Source organism: Marmota monax, unplaced genomic scaffold (assembly GCF_021218885.2).
Source record: "Marmota monax isolate L192 unplaced genomic scaffold, Marmota_monax_Labrador192_F-V1.1 WCK01_AAM20220418_F8-fsc00019, whole genome shotgun sequence".
In the NCBI taxonomy this organism is placed as follows: Eukaryota; Metazoa; Chordata; class Mammalia; order Rodentia; family Sciuridae; genus Marmota; species Marmota monax.
This window is the reverse complement of record NW_026695242.1, coordinates 3723162-3736869: the sequence shown is the minus strand read 5'-3', so window position 1 is coordinate 3736869 and position 13708 is coordinate 3723162. Positions and strand designations below refer to the sequence as shown.

Sequence of the window (13708 nt, the reverse complement as noted above, 5' to 3'; positions counted from 1 at the left end):
TTTAAAAATGTGGCATGATTTAATAAACTCAGCCACTCATCAGTTTCTCCCTTATGTACTGTGATACTGAATAATGGCCCCTCAGAAATGACATATCCTAATCTCTGGAGCCTATGAACATTCTCTTAAGTGGAAAGGGATCTTTATAGATATAATGAAGGACTTTGAGATGGGGAGATTATCCTGATGGGCCCTAAATGCTGTTATAAATATCTTTATAAGAGAGAGAGAGAGAGAGAGAGAGAGAGAGAGAGAGAGAGAGAGAGAGAGAGAGAGAGATTTGACACAGAAAACAGAGAAAAAGGCAATGGAAGCAGACACTCGAGTAATGTGGCCACAAGTCAAGGAATACCATAAGCCACCAGATGCTGGAAAATACAATGAACACATTTCTATCTATACCCTTTGGGAGAAACTCCTTGATTTAAGCCCAGTGGTACTGACTTTGGATGTTGGTCACCAGAACAGTGAGAAAATAAAATTTTTCTTTAAATGTTACCAAGTTTGTGGTAATTTGTTATAGCAGCCATAGGAAACTAATACATATCATTTAAGTAACTTTCTAAAAGCTATATTCATTTATCAAAACAAAAGTGTGTTAAACTGAAATTAAAAATTATTAAGTTGCTTTTTTACACAGTTAAGCCATATTTTAAAAAGTAATTAGGCATTATTATGTGATACCTTGTGAAAAAATTATCTATATATTGCATAAAACAAAATACGTGGTGACCCAAAAGGATTTTGGCATCATTAAATAGAATTATATATAAAAATCATCATTTTCTTTTTACTCCTTGCATTATATATGTTGTGTATATTTTATAAACACATTGGCATGATTAATTTATAAGTTATATGCTCTCTTTGTGAAAGAAACTCATATAACTTATAAATTAATATGTAAGAGCATGTAACTTATAAATTAATGTATGGTGGTGCCTGAGTTCTACAAATTTGCTCTAGGAGATTATTGTCAAGAAGAAATGAGATATGCAAAAAATATGCAAACAAACTCCTGGAACATGGTAGCATTCTGAGTGTGTTTGTTGGGTCATTGAATGATGGATAATGAAGAAGTAGAGGCTCCTGGGTTGAGCAGTAGGCCCAGGGGAAACAAGTGGCCTCAGGTGTGCTGGATTCCAAAGCCTGTGATCTTCTGTCTGTGCCATCATTATATGAACTGTGCTTATTGAAGCTGTCTGATAATTTCTGGAAGACCAGCCAGAGAGTCTTAGGGTGAACATGTAGGGTCCACTTGTCCTCTTTTCAGCATTGGGTGGGTGGGGAGGAACAGGAAGTGCAATAGAACATTCCTGCATTGGGTGTGACTGTGTTGGCATGATTTTTTTTTGGGTGGGAGGCGGGTACTGGGAAGGGGATTGGGAGGAATTTGTGGAGGCCTGGGCTGTGACTTCCCTTGGATCCTGAACATCTATTTTTGTGAGAGTCACTTATAATTGCACATTCACTGTCGGACCTGCAAACCATTGTCTCTGAGAGATCACTGCACAGTACCAGACACGTGATAGATGCTCAGTCATTATTTGCCAAATGAATGAATGGCAATTTTCAAGAGATAAGGTGTTGTGTTATTTGGATCCTTATACCCTATCACAGTACCGGGTATCCAAGAAATGTTGGTTGAACTGAGCTCAGCAGAGAGGTAGTGGGCCAAGGCTTTGGGGGATATGACCTAGATGCAGGGCATTAGGTCTCCTCCCCTTGTTCCCTCCTCTCTGTCCCAATGAGGTCCAGGTCAGTATATGGAGAGTCCAACTGGGGAAGGGGGTGGTGTACATCTGTTGGCCTTTAGAAAAGGAAAAAAAATCAAAGTACAAAAATTCAGATTTATTAATGCCAAATATTTCTAGAAATAAAAAACGGAAAATTTTGTGCCATATTTTTGAAATGTCAAAACAAATCCAGAATGCAAGATAGGCAGATACAGTGGTACCTTTGCATTCTGTTTTAGCTTTAGGCTTCTTAAGAGATTTCTGTATGAGTTGTGGTTATAGTATTCATCTGTGTATCTCATTTTTGACCCGAGAGTGAGAAGAATAATTTGGAGGCGATGAAAATAAATACTCACCTGACTATTAAGTACAAAAATGGGTCTCAGGGCTACAGGATCTCAGCCCCACCATCTGAAATGTAAATATCTCCTGAAATTCCCATTTAAGAGCAGATTTCACCTGCAAGTAGACTGTTATATCTTCCTGAAAAATATATACACTCTAGTGAGGGAATAAACACATCATTACACTTTCATGACAGATAAGCTCGGCTCTGTTCGGGTGTAAACTCATTTTTCTTGGGTTGACCTTTAAATAGTATTGTGCTATTGTATGGGATTTAAATCAATAATTTTGTCAAAGCAAAATATACTGCAAGGTTTTTTTTTTCTTTATCATTTAAACAGTTCTGTAAACTCTCAAGGAGTAATGGATTTCTACACACTTTTCCCAGGAAGGGAAGGGAGGAAAGATGGGGGTGAGGGGGTTGGGGGGGAGGAGAAGCATCTTATAAAAGTCACTTAGTAGCAATGAGGCAGAAGCCAGGGCTGGCTGGGGATTTGCAGATCTGAGAGAGTTCCGTTTCCTCTTCCAGGCAGCTGAGATGGAGGGGCCGGTGTGGGCTGTAATTAGTGGTGTAATACCTTTTCTGCATTCCTGTTGGAAAGTGCCAAAGTGTCCCAGGTGTGAGGAGGTTAAAATGAGAAGTACCCAGTAGTTATGAAGCAGCAATAATGAGTTTCCTTCTACTTACCGTGGATTTGTGTGATATACAGCTTGCAATTAAGCATGGCTTGGTGATTCAGTGATTAATGTATGTACAGCTCCTAAAGGGGGAAAGCCGCCCTCCCGCCACATCCTTCATGATGTTTACAGCTGGGTACCTATTAACAGGAAGATGGAAAGGGCCATTTACAATTCAGTAACCTTTATGACAGTGAACTCTTTAATCAGCATTTTATTTCCTTTGTAACACTTTAGTCATCTACAAATGTCAGAATAAAATAGGGCCATGAAATATTTAGGATCGGCATGTGGAAATTGACTTCCCCTGATTTAAGTTGCTCTGTCTTTTCATTTTGTTGTTTTGGGAGCTTTTACTTTTATTGAAAGACAATTTATAACTAAATGCTCCCAACAGTGACTGGCATTAGGGTAGGAGAAATTTCAGAGAGCCAAGTTCTGGTTCTATAAAATGTGTTGATGCTTGCTATATTGGGTAATAAGTTATTCAAATAAAAACATTAGCAAAGGGTTTGCATTTCGGAGCAGCATTTAGTGGAGGTACAGCGGACTCTGCCGAGTTTATGACAAAATGCCCCGACACATTTTAGAAAGGTAATTAAGTATGAAGTACATCCATAATAATTTAAGTCAGTTATAGTGTGTACCTGAAATATGCATTATTGTCTCACATTATTTTCTTAGTGGGATTCTGGGACATTTTCAATTTAACAATAACCACCTTTTAGCTTTCTTGTATTGTTGCCAATGTATGTAATACCTATTAGCCCAATCACCACGTTTTTATTTTTAAAAGGACCCTTAGACAGTGATATTTTATTAAATTGTTGCATTATTTTTTCCTACTCGTATCTTTTGCTAATTCATTTTAACACAGTGAACCCAAACACACCTCAAAAGTTGTGTGTGTGTGTGTGTGTTTAAATAAGTCTTGCACAACAGTACGCTTTAGGAATTTGGCATGGTGCAGGCCCCCCACCCCCCCACCTCTTACTTCCAAAGGTTCCTGTTGACCATTTTTTGACCTTGGGATGTTCTTCGCAGGGTTAATGGTAGAGGCCTGGTTTCCCATTGGCCATATGAGGCCACCTTCTGTATACTCTTCTACAAGGTGTTGAGAAGGTGGTAATTTTTCTGCTGCATGGAAACCATGCATGGAACCAATGTGGTGCCCCTGAAAGACCAGCTCTGTGTCCTGAGCGAGCCCCTTACCAGCCTTCCGCTTTCCCATTTTGTACACTGAACTGGTTTACTGGATTAGGCTGCTTCAAGGCAACTGTGAAGGAGAAGATGGGAAAAGGGAAAAGACCAAGAATAAATTAAGGCCGAAAGTTCAAGCTACCCCAAGTGGAAGGGTTCTATGACTAAACTCTGTTCAATATGAGTATTAAAGAGAATGTCTTTTCCTAGACAATGGAAGTGACCTTGTCTTATGAATGGGTTGTTGCTAAAGAGTTAAAGCATATTTTGAAGAATTTAGCAAGAAATTAAACCCTTTGTGTTATTTTCTCTTTCCCTTATCTTCAGAAAAGGACAGGGCCCCCCCTTGTCTTCTGGTAATAGGACCCCAATCTACAAAGTACCAGTAATAGTTATTTGAGTTGGAATATTTACAAAGAAAAATGAATTATTAATTTCATGTTTGAGACTTTTCCTTGCTAAGTTTGGGGAATAGGAAAGAGAAAAGAGGGAGGCCAAAGGACTGGAAGAATGTGCTGGGGAAGAATATGGGCTCAGGTTTGGAGTACTTATGAGACGAACGAACCCCTTTCTGTGTTTCAAACCCCACCGCCCTGCCCCATCTCCGATAGCCTCAGTGGCTTGCATCTGAGATGGGTCTTTGGAACAGTGCAGTGGGTGGAAGCCAGCAGGCCATTATATAAGGCTACAACAAGGACTCAGACCCCTCAGACTAGAGAATGAGAAATTGGAGTCTTCTCATCAGAGTGACATGGTCACCTGGTGACACTGGAGGAGGAACCCAGTGACCTGAGTCAAGACTGAAGCCCTGTGTAGGTGACAGTGAAGTACTGACTCTCAGGGCAGGCAGGGACATGTGGGGGATGACTGGAAAAGGAGGATGGGTGGACAGCAGAGCAGCATTTCAAATGGTGTTGGTTCCATCCCTTGTCACTGTCTCACAAAAGGTCCCTGTAGTGGCAACTTCGAAGGCAGGAAGCAGTGAGGGGGCTGGTAAAACCTGGCTGGCTGTGGATTTTGCTCTTGTTTTTTCCAATTTTTGATTCATTTAGATGTCTTATTTTTGAATCTGTAAAACCACTTTTTAAATTACAAAGGTACCGTGAGAGATAATCATAGGAAGTTTGAAAAGCAAATGAGAGAATACAAACAATTGTCTTTCATCCTCCCACATGATCACAATTATTATTATTTCTATGTATTCTTTGTCTTTTACCAGCAGTATAATCCTTGTGGTTAAAATAAGAACCACATGTCCGTTTTGTATCCTGCTCCTTTCTCATGAAATGGGATCAGATACATTTTGCCGTGTTGCTTCACTGTCTTTTTAATCATCCTTTTTGAAGACTGCATACTATTCTATCCAACAAGCATTTCATTATTTTAAAAATAACTTAACACATATTTAAAAATTCTAATATGGGCTATTAAGTTTACTGCAAATATATATACACCATAACAACAGTGTGATATTTGTCCTTATCACTGCTTATAAATTTTCTACATTTTGGCTCTTTGCTGTAAGAACATAGTCACAGTTATAGAATTACTATGTGTAAGAGACCCTGTTGTATTGTGGGCTTTGCCCACTTATAGCTCAAAAGCTTTTAACAGCTTTAGGTGAGTTTCTCCCAGGTTTGAGCTGTGGAGCTGTTCCAGGCTCAAAGCTTTCACAAAAAGCTTGTGTTCCTATAGAGAATATTAGATGTTTTGAAGGTTCAGGGGGATTTAAAGTCATGCACATGACACTATTCACTTGGAATTTTGCTCTGTTAGATAACAGAACATGAGAAAGCAGCAAACCGGATGTGATGAGTGGTGAAAGGCATGGAGGCTGACATCTGTTGGGCATCCAGATGATGTTAGATTGTGTCAAGTTTGGGACCTCATTTAATCTCAGGACTGTCCTATAGATTGGGAATTATTGGTGCTACTTTTTTATTATGAGGAAACTAAACTAGGTGAGGTTCAGAGACCTACCTGAGGACATCTAGCTTCCATGGAGTCAGAATTTGAATTCAGGTCCACTCTGCCAGGTACCCTTTAGATGAAGCAGTGGTGGGGACCCCACTGCACTCCACGATAAGCATAAAATGGTGGCCACGTCCTGTCCCCTTTGAAATACCAGAAACTCTTATTCTAGTTACTAGAATTTAGACTTCAAAGTGACTCTTGTTCCATTTTGCAGACACCAACTCCCCGCTTTATACAGTTCTTTGAAATCACAAAACATATTTTTGCCTTAGAACCTTGGTGTACTGGGGATTTGGAGTAGGCTGGCTGGAAAACAGCCAGACATCCAGGGGTTGTTAGGATGGTCTGTGTGTGTGTGTGTGTATGTGTGTGTGTGTGTGTGTGTGTGCACGTGTATCCCTCAGGGAGCTGGAGTCTGAATTTCGTTGGTCCCTATCAGAGTTCACTTTCTCCCTTTGTGCTTTCCAGAAGGTGGTGAAGGAACCATAGATGTGTTAGGGAGCACAGGACACCCTGGATTTTGGGAAGCCAATTTGGGAACCCCCATGAACGTGGAACCCACCCAGACAGAGGGATGCTCTGAAAGAATCATCCAGGGTCCTTGGGGAAACAGTTCACATGTCCAGTCAGGAACAATGAAAAGAGTGATGCTCACGGTTAAGCCACAAGTTTAAGATCATAACACCTAAGGTAGTCAGGCAGATTTAGAGATGAGGGTATCATCTCCACATTGAAGAGCTAGATGGAAAATGCAAATGAGAGATGACCAAGATGGCAAGCAGGGAGGCACAGGGGTGGGCTTGGGGCTCAGCCTTCACCTTGCTTGGGCTGGGTCTGGGCCATCTCCTTCCTTTGGGGCTGAGAGAAACTGGAACAGCTATAGGAGGAGGATGGTTTTCCACCAATTGCTTAGGGGCCAAAATAAGGAGGGAAAATAGGATGGTAAGGGACTTGGTGGTTGGGGGTCCACAGATGTGTGGGTCCTGGGTGACTCTGTGACCCAGCTCTTTTGCCTGACAGTACTGCATTTGAACCTCAGCCTGGTTTTTCTTCTTAACAAAGATGGGGACAAGGAATCCGTGTCCAGCTTTCTCCCCACCCCTTGGAGATGAAACATGGTACCCCCACCTGCACCCAGCAGCCCTGCGGCCTCGTGGTCAGGATTACTTAAATGTTTATCCTTCCCCACTTCTTGACCTTTCTTGTTCAGTCCTAGTTCCCGGGTCCCGCTTGCTTTGTGTTTCATGAGCTTAGCAAACCGTGGCCTCCAATTCCCTAGTTCTAGTGTTTTCACTTAAGATGAGGAGTGATGAGCCAAAGGTTTCAGGCTCAATCCTTGAGCAAAGGGCCGCTCTGACAGGGATTATTATTTATTTGTCATCTTGGATGTAATAAGCTGTAGGTACAGCTTCGAGAGCCCTTGATTTATTGCGCTGTCTGCTGCCACTAGCGGGACGCCTGCTCCACCACGCAGGATGAATACCACACTGTCAGCTCCGTCGATCTGTCTCCGCCACTGCTCCCTCTCTCATAACACATTCCCATTTCATGCCAGAATACATAAACAATCTTTCATTATTTTGATGCCTTTTTCATATTTGTTCTTTACAGAACATAAAGTTTGAATTTATGGGTTTCCTTTACATTATTTCAACACACTCCACCATTTTCCGGGTTTGTGGTTTAACTCTCAGAAATTGGCTGCCAGGTGATTTAGTTATTTTGGCTTTCTAGTTTTATAGTTATTTAATATCGCAATGCCAGATCCTGAGAAAATGGAGCGCACGAGAGGTGTGGGATTTGCAGTTGAGGCTCTTGTCATGAAGGCCACGTGATCCCAGGGATGAGGCGTGGAGGTTAAAAACAAGGCTTGGGAGATGGGCGATCATTGGCTCGGTATTTTAAAAAATCCCACCTTTAAAAAATAGTATTTGCATGATCAGCCAGCCCACGGCCTGACTTGAAAGCAAAGAAGGGACATCTGTGGTTAGGAGTTAACAAGGTTTTCTAATCGAGTGGCCGGGATGCCCACCCCGTTCTGTCTGCTTTCTCAGAAGCAGCTCCCAGCCTGCTGTCTTTCACCTGCTTCTGCGTTTCAGAGGCTTGGCCACATGGCCCCGTTGTAAAGAATTTCCGTTTTTGCCTTTAATTCTCCTAAACGGCAGAAGAGCTTGTGTGCAAAGGCATTCACATAGAGACAGGAAGTGGCTGCCTCCTTTTCCCTGTCGGACGGAGGACAGGCGTGGAGAATGCATCATGCACCTGCTTCCCCGTTCACTTGTTGACATTGTCCTGTTGGCACGGATTTCACCCCCACTCACAGATCCATCGTCCATCTCAAATTTCACCATCTTCTTTTTAACAGAACCCAACAGTACTCTTATGTATGGTTTAAACGGAGCACCTAAGTGTTTTCGATTTGTAAAGGTTTTCCCCAGTTATTTTCCTTGAAATTAAATTTTCAGAGATCACAAGAGAAGCAACGTGTAGAGTGCATTGGTGATGCTGCTGAGGGGGGTATTTTCTACATGCGCGAGAGAAGCGTGTGTGTGTGTGTGTGTGTGTATGCGTGTGTGTATGTTGTGTGTGTGTGTGTGCATGCGTGTATGTGTGTGTCTTCGTCGGCTTCTGGGGTTGGTCTGTGCAGAAGCCTTTCACTTCTCTCGATGATTCTTGACAAATACAAGCCAGGGGCAGGTGAGATCATTCTCCAGTCAAGGTCAATTAATCATGCACAAGTCATGACATTTGGGAAGTCCAGGTCCATCCCAGTGACAGTGCTAATGCTGATTCCTTGGCTGAGACTCCAGCTCATTTGGGGGAAGGTCTCATTCTCCCATGCTTAATTGTGTGTGTATGTCTTTGCCCTTCCACTCAGCCCCTTTGAGGGGAGGGGGCTCAAGGTGAAAGATGCTCTACCTTTGGAAAGTTCCTCTAAACCCTGTCTCCTCCCCGAAAGACACTAATGAATGTGGATTTGAATGTCATAAATGCAAGATAATTTTGCCACTCCTTGCTTCCCTTGGCAGCCTTCATTAGAAAAGTCGGGGATTTGCTTAGCTCACGTCACATTGCACAGGCCTGTTGTGGCTGGAAGGGAACCCTAGTTAATTAATATGAGAAATTTGTTTTGTGTCCCTGGTTTGAAGAAAAAAAAAAAGAGAGAGAGACTGTGCAGGTTGGTGTTGTCAGCAAAAGCTGCTTGTCACTTTGACCTGTTCTGTTAAGTGTTTGATGTGTTTTCTCAGAGTAATCTGTGAATAACATTATAGCCCAGCAGAAGAGAAACCGAGGGAGCAATAGCAGAATTAATATCTGGGAGCGTTGATAATTATATATCAGAATCTAATTTTTAGCACAGAAATGTGTTAATGACAGAGAGGAAAACAAAAACCACTAGCTTCTCCCAGCAGGCCCCAAAGTGTCATTTATTATTTCTCAGCTGGATATCTATCAAGTTTATGGGTTAATTTTTCTGTAGACTGTTATTTATGGGTTTTTGTTTGTTTTCAGCCATCATTACTAACAATACGGTTAATAGCAATCATTTGTTACCCAGCACTAGGCGTGATGCCTCAGATGAGAGCACTGAACTGAGAATACTCATTTGGTAGCTGAATAAGGCCCTGACAGGGCCCATTTATAACAAGCTCATTCTATAATGTCCATCCTATTAATAAAATTTTGTTGCTGTCTAATTAGAGATGTCTGATGTGTATAGGAGCACGGCAGAGGAGACTTTCTGCTGCTTTTTTTTTTTCCTTTTTACCCTGGTCTCTTCTGTCACAGGCACAGCCCATCTGGGCACGTAGGTTCGAGAAACAAAAGGAATGCGGGGTGAGCAGTGGATGAAGGTTCTGGATGAGATTTCGTGGCAGCCGTGCTGTGTGAAGACTCAGATGCACCTCTTAGGTTTTACCTGCCTGGGTTAGTCACTTGCAGTTTGCCTCTCAAATCCACAGGGGTGCAAGATGTGGCCATAAGACACTGTGATTGATTGCCTAACAAAGATAGCCCAAACTTAGCATCCAAGTGCGCTCTGAGCTCTTCAAAGCCTTTGCCTTGAAAGGCAATGCATTTATTCCTAGGCCACCCACAACCTTCTGGAAATTTCACTCAGTTTGTTTGCAGGGTTTCATTCAATAAAAAAGTGAATAGTCTCCCCAGATAAATATTTGGAATGATATATGCAGTCATCAATCTCAATGTTTTGTGATCACACTTTGGATTAAGAGGCTGATTCACTTTAGTCATTTTTATCCTAGTGGATCTTTCAGGCTTTTTTCCTTAATTAGGAAGACGCTTATGGGTGATGTGATAGGATATGTCCATCTGTTGGACTAGGGCTTGGAATCCCAACAGCTACCTTTAAATCCTAATGCCCTTACTTAACAGTGTTGTGATCCTGGGCTGGCTTCTGAATTGCTCAGTTCCAAAGACAGCAGGTATCAGTCCTAAGAGATCGGACTGTTAGAAAGATAAAGTCACACATGAAAATGGCTTGCAGGTACCTCCCAAAAGCTTGTCCCAGTTGTCATTAGTTACAATTCACTTTCATTTTCAGAACCTACCCCATTGAGCTTCTAAAATCATTTTTATCATCGTTGTATAAACAGTTTTACTAACTAATTTTATTGCTCATATTTCAAGTGAAATTTTTCCTCCACTCTAAAAGTGAAACTTAAATACATAGCACTGAAAAGTTTTTATCATCTGATTATGGCTTATTTTGAAGTTTGCTCTGTTTAGGGGGTGGGGAATAGGAGTTGAAAATTCAGGGAAGAAACATTTTATTAGTTTGGTGGGTGCTTGGAATTATACACCTTTGAATTAAGAGCACACGCTCAGGCAATACACTGAAGAATGTTTTAAAATAGTTTTGTTGCTAGGTAACTGTTTTTTTTTCCTCTTTAGTAAGCTTCCCCCCAGCCCTGTGAAATGTTTTGCAAATGATCTTTTGAATAAAAACGATCATCTAATATTTTTTCCCAGTCTGTTTGATTTTGAAGGTAATTTTTTTTTTTTAAGTTATAGCATTGAAAAATTTCCATCCTAAGCTTGGTGATGAGAGTGCTCTGTGGAGTTAAGCTGGCACAGGCTTGGGTCATCTGCTGGTTTTTCCCCTAAACTGCACTTGACTACAGCTTATCAGCCCTTAATTAGTGCTACATTTTCTCCCTGTGATTTCTATTGATGTGGAGTACGGGAAGCTGGATTGAGCCTCCACCTGACTGGTGTGCAAATTGTTTTAGAAAATTCAGCAAACATCTCTCTCCATTATCTCTCCCTCCACAACCCCCACCCCTCCCCGACCTCGTTTCTCTCTCCTTGTGTCTCTCCCTCTTCCATTCCCCTGGATAGGAAAGGTGAAAAGCAGGACGATAGGAATCAGGTTGAGTATTAGTGTTTTTGCTGGCCTATGCAATAGAAAACGACAAGCGGCCAGCCGGGCCCTCCGTCAGCAGATCACAGATCTGGAAGCAGGAGGTGGCAGCCAGGGGAGGGGGGCTCCCCCGTGGCCTCGGGATGGCTGCAGTGTGATTGTGAGAGCCGGGATGAAGTCAGCACTGACAAAGTGAGGGGATTGATGGATGGACAAAGCAGGGAACTGGATGTGAGAATGGATGAGGGCAGAGGGGGAATTTAACACAGACAAACAGAATGAAAGACAGAGAGGAATTGCCTGCTAAAGTATGCCCGCCCTCAGCTCCCACAGCAATTTACTTACTGCTAACTGAACACCCAAGGATTGTTTGCATCTTTGCAGATTTTCCTTCCAGCCGAGGCTGAGGGAGGCTTGCAGATTCCAGCCAGTGTGTGTGTGCCAGGCTTTCTCTTTCAACATCCCCCCGCCCCGCCACTATTCACACACCCTCATTTAATTCAAACCGAGCAGCTGATTATTTCCAATAAGTTCACACAGTGTTTCTGCAGAATAAATTTTCTTCCTCTGCCATTATTTTAATGTTTCCACTAAATTTACCTTAATCAGTTATTTTTGTCAAAGTGTAGTAAATAATAATATTTACCTGCTCCTTTTGAAAATGTTTCTGGAAAGAGATCCATTATTGCCTGAGGAAGGCGTTGGAACAGTGTTGTACACTTCTTTTGCTCAGGAAAAAGTTAGTGACTTTCTACCTTATCCAGGCTGTGCACATGGGTGAGTGACTCAATATTTAGTGCTTGTAACACTACACTTGAAGGTAGAAAAAAATTCTCTACCCCAGTCCCCAAATGTTATTTCACTAGCCACTCCCCCCCCAAAAAAAAAGTGGAGAGGAAATAAACATAATTTTTTTTCTCCTAAGAAAAATGCATAGTATTGCCTATTTTATAACAAGTTTGCTATTTACAGAATGAATCTTAAGAAAATAAGACCCTTTAGTTAAAAAGCTATTTGAGGATTTTATTTTATAAACAATATAATTGGCGATTGTATAGAGTAACAGAAGATGATAAATCAAGTTATTATAATTGAATACCATACCCACATGTATACTTTGTATTTAGGATTTTGTTTTCTTGTGTGAATAAAGAAAATGGGTTTATGAGACTAGTTTATTTAGAGGCTTTGGGTAAGAATTAGTGTTATTTAAATTCCAGAAGATAAACCTAAAAAAAAAATGAATAAATAAAGCCCCAAACACAAGAATGGCTTGGAAAGTAAAAAGGAAACTTACCCCAACTTAGTGTCAGCCTTAAGTTTCCAAGTGAGACATTATATTTTCAGTATTTCCAAGAAACATAGAATCTTATGGAGCCTGGGAAGTCTCTCATTTTGGAAAAATTGAGGGGGGTTTTATATTTTAGAATGAAGGCTGATGGGTCTACTATTTCCTTTATCAACTTTCTCCCATAAGTACAATTTGTCCCCCCAATACCTAGTCTCTCTTCCTCTTTGTTTTCTCTCTCCCTAAGTAAATGGCCTGGAAATACAAAAGAGTCTCTGAATTTTTGTTTGTTTGCTCTAGATTACAAAAGAACCTCCTGCCCTCAGGGGTGCTGGCTGATGTGGCCACACCCCTGGTTGGCAGGCAGGTGTTCTTTTCCTGGTCACACACCTCCAGAGTGCACTCTTTCTTTCCTGGGATTCCGCAAAGACTCTATGTCTAGGACAGCAGCAGAGTTCTCTGCTTGGCTCTTATAGGCCCCTGGGATGCAGTAACAGCTGCCTGCACAGTGAAAGCCAAGGTCTTGGGAGAAGGTCTGTGGGCTTGCTAGAAATGATGAATGGGAGTTGGAAAAAAAAAAAGAAATTAATAAGTTATCCATCGCATGGAGATCCATGAGACGTATTTTCAGAAATGGCATAGATTATCTATCACTCTGATGATGTTCAAAAGTGGATTTGTGCTTGTGTTCACACCCACATTTTTTGTGCAGCCTCAAGGCTGTGGCAGCCTGGAAGCCATGTCACCCCCCCTCACCCCCGCCCTGTGTTCATTGAGCATCGTTTGGGGATGATATGAGTTCAGAGCTGGCTAACCGCTTGGATATCATATTGCATATTAATCCTTGGTATTGAGTAATTTTTCAAAGGTTGAAAAAGCTGACAAGTGATAAAATTAAGTTTACTATAGCCGGCTCACATGTGGCCCAGAGATACTGCTCAGGGTAACATGTTACACAGAAGTCAGGTCCTTGGGTATTTCAGGGGACTCTGGGAAGCCTTGGGGGGAACGGGTAGTAACTCATCTCTCATCTCGTAGTGAACCTTGATTTGTTGAGGCAGGTCAAGAAGAATTGGTTTCTTTTGTCCTTGTTACTGATCCTGT

General features: G+C 41.7%; 1 protein-coding gene and 1 long non-coding RNA gene across 4 annotated transcripts in view; one reads left to right on the top strand and one right to left on the bottom strand.

Moving 5' to 3' along the window:
• Lrmda (leucine rich melanocyte differentiation associated) overlaps positions 1–13708 on the top strand; it is a 1020522-nt gene that overhangs the window by 239845 nt on the left and 766969 nt on the right. The gene's annotated exons all lie outside the window — the stretch shown is intronic.
• On the bottom strand, positions 1891–11781 carry LOC131424036 (uncharacterized). The gene is made up of 4 exons (XR_009226414.1): positions 11662–11781; positions 3972–4035; positions 2770–2899; positions 1891–2672 (listed from the first exon to the last, which is right to left on the bottom strand). It is a non-coding gene; the product is annotated as an uncharacterized LOC131424036 (long non-coding RNA).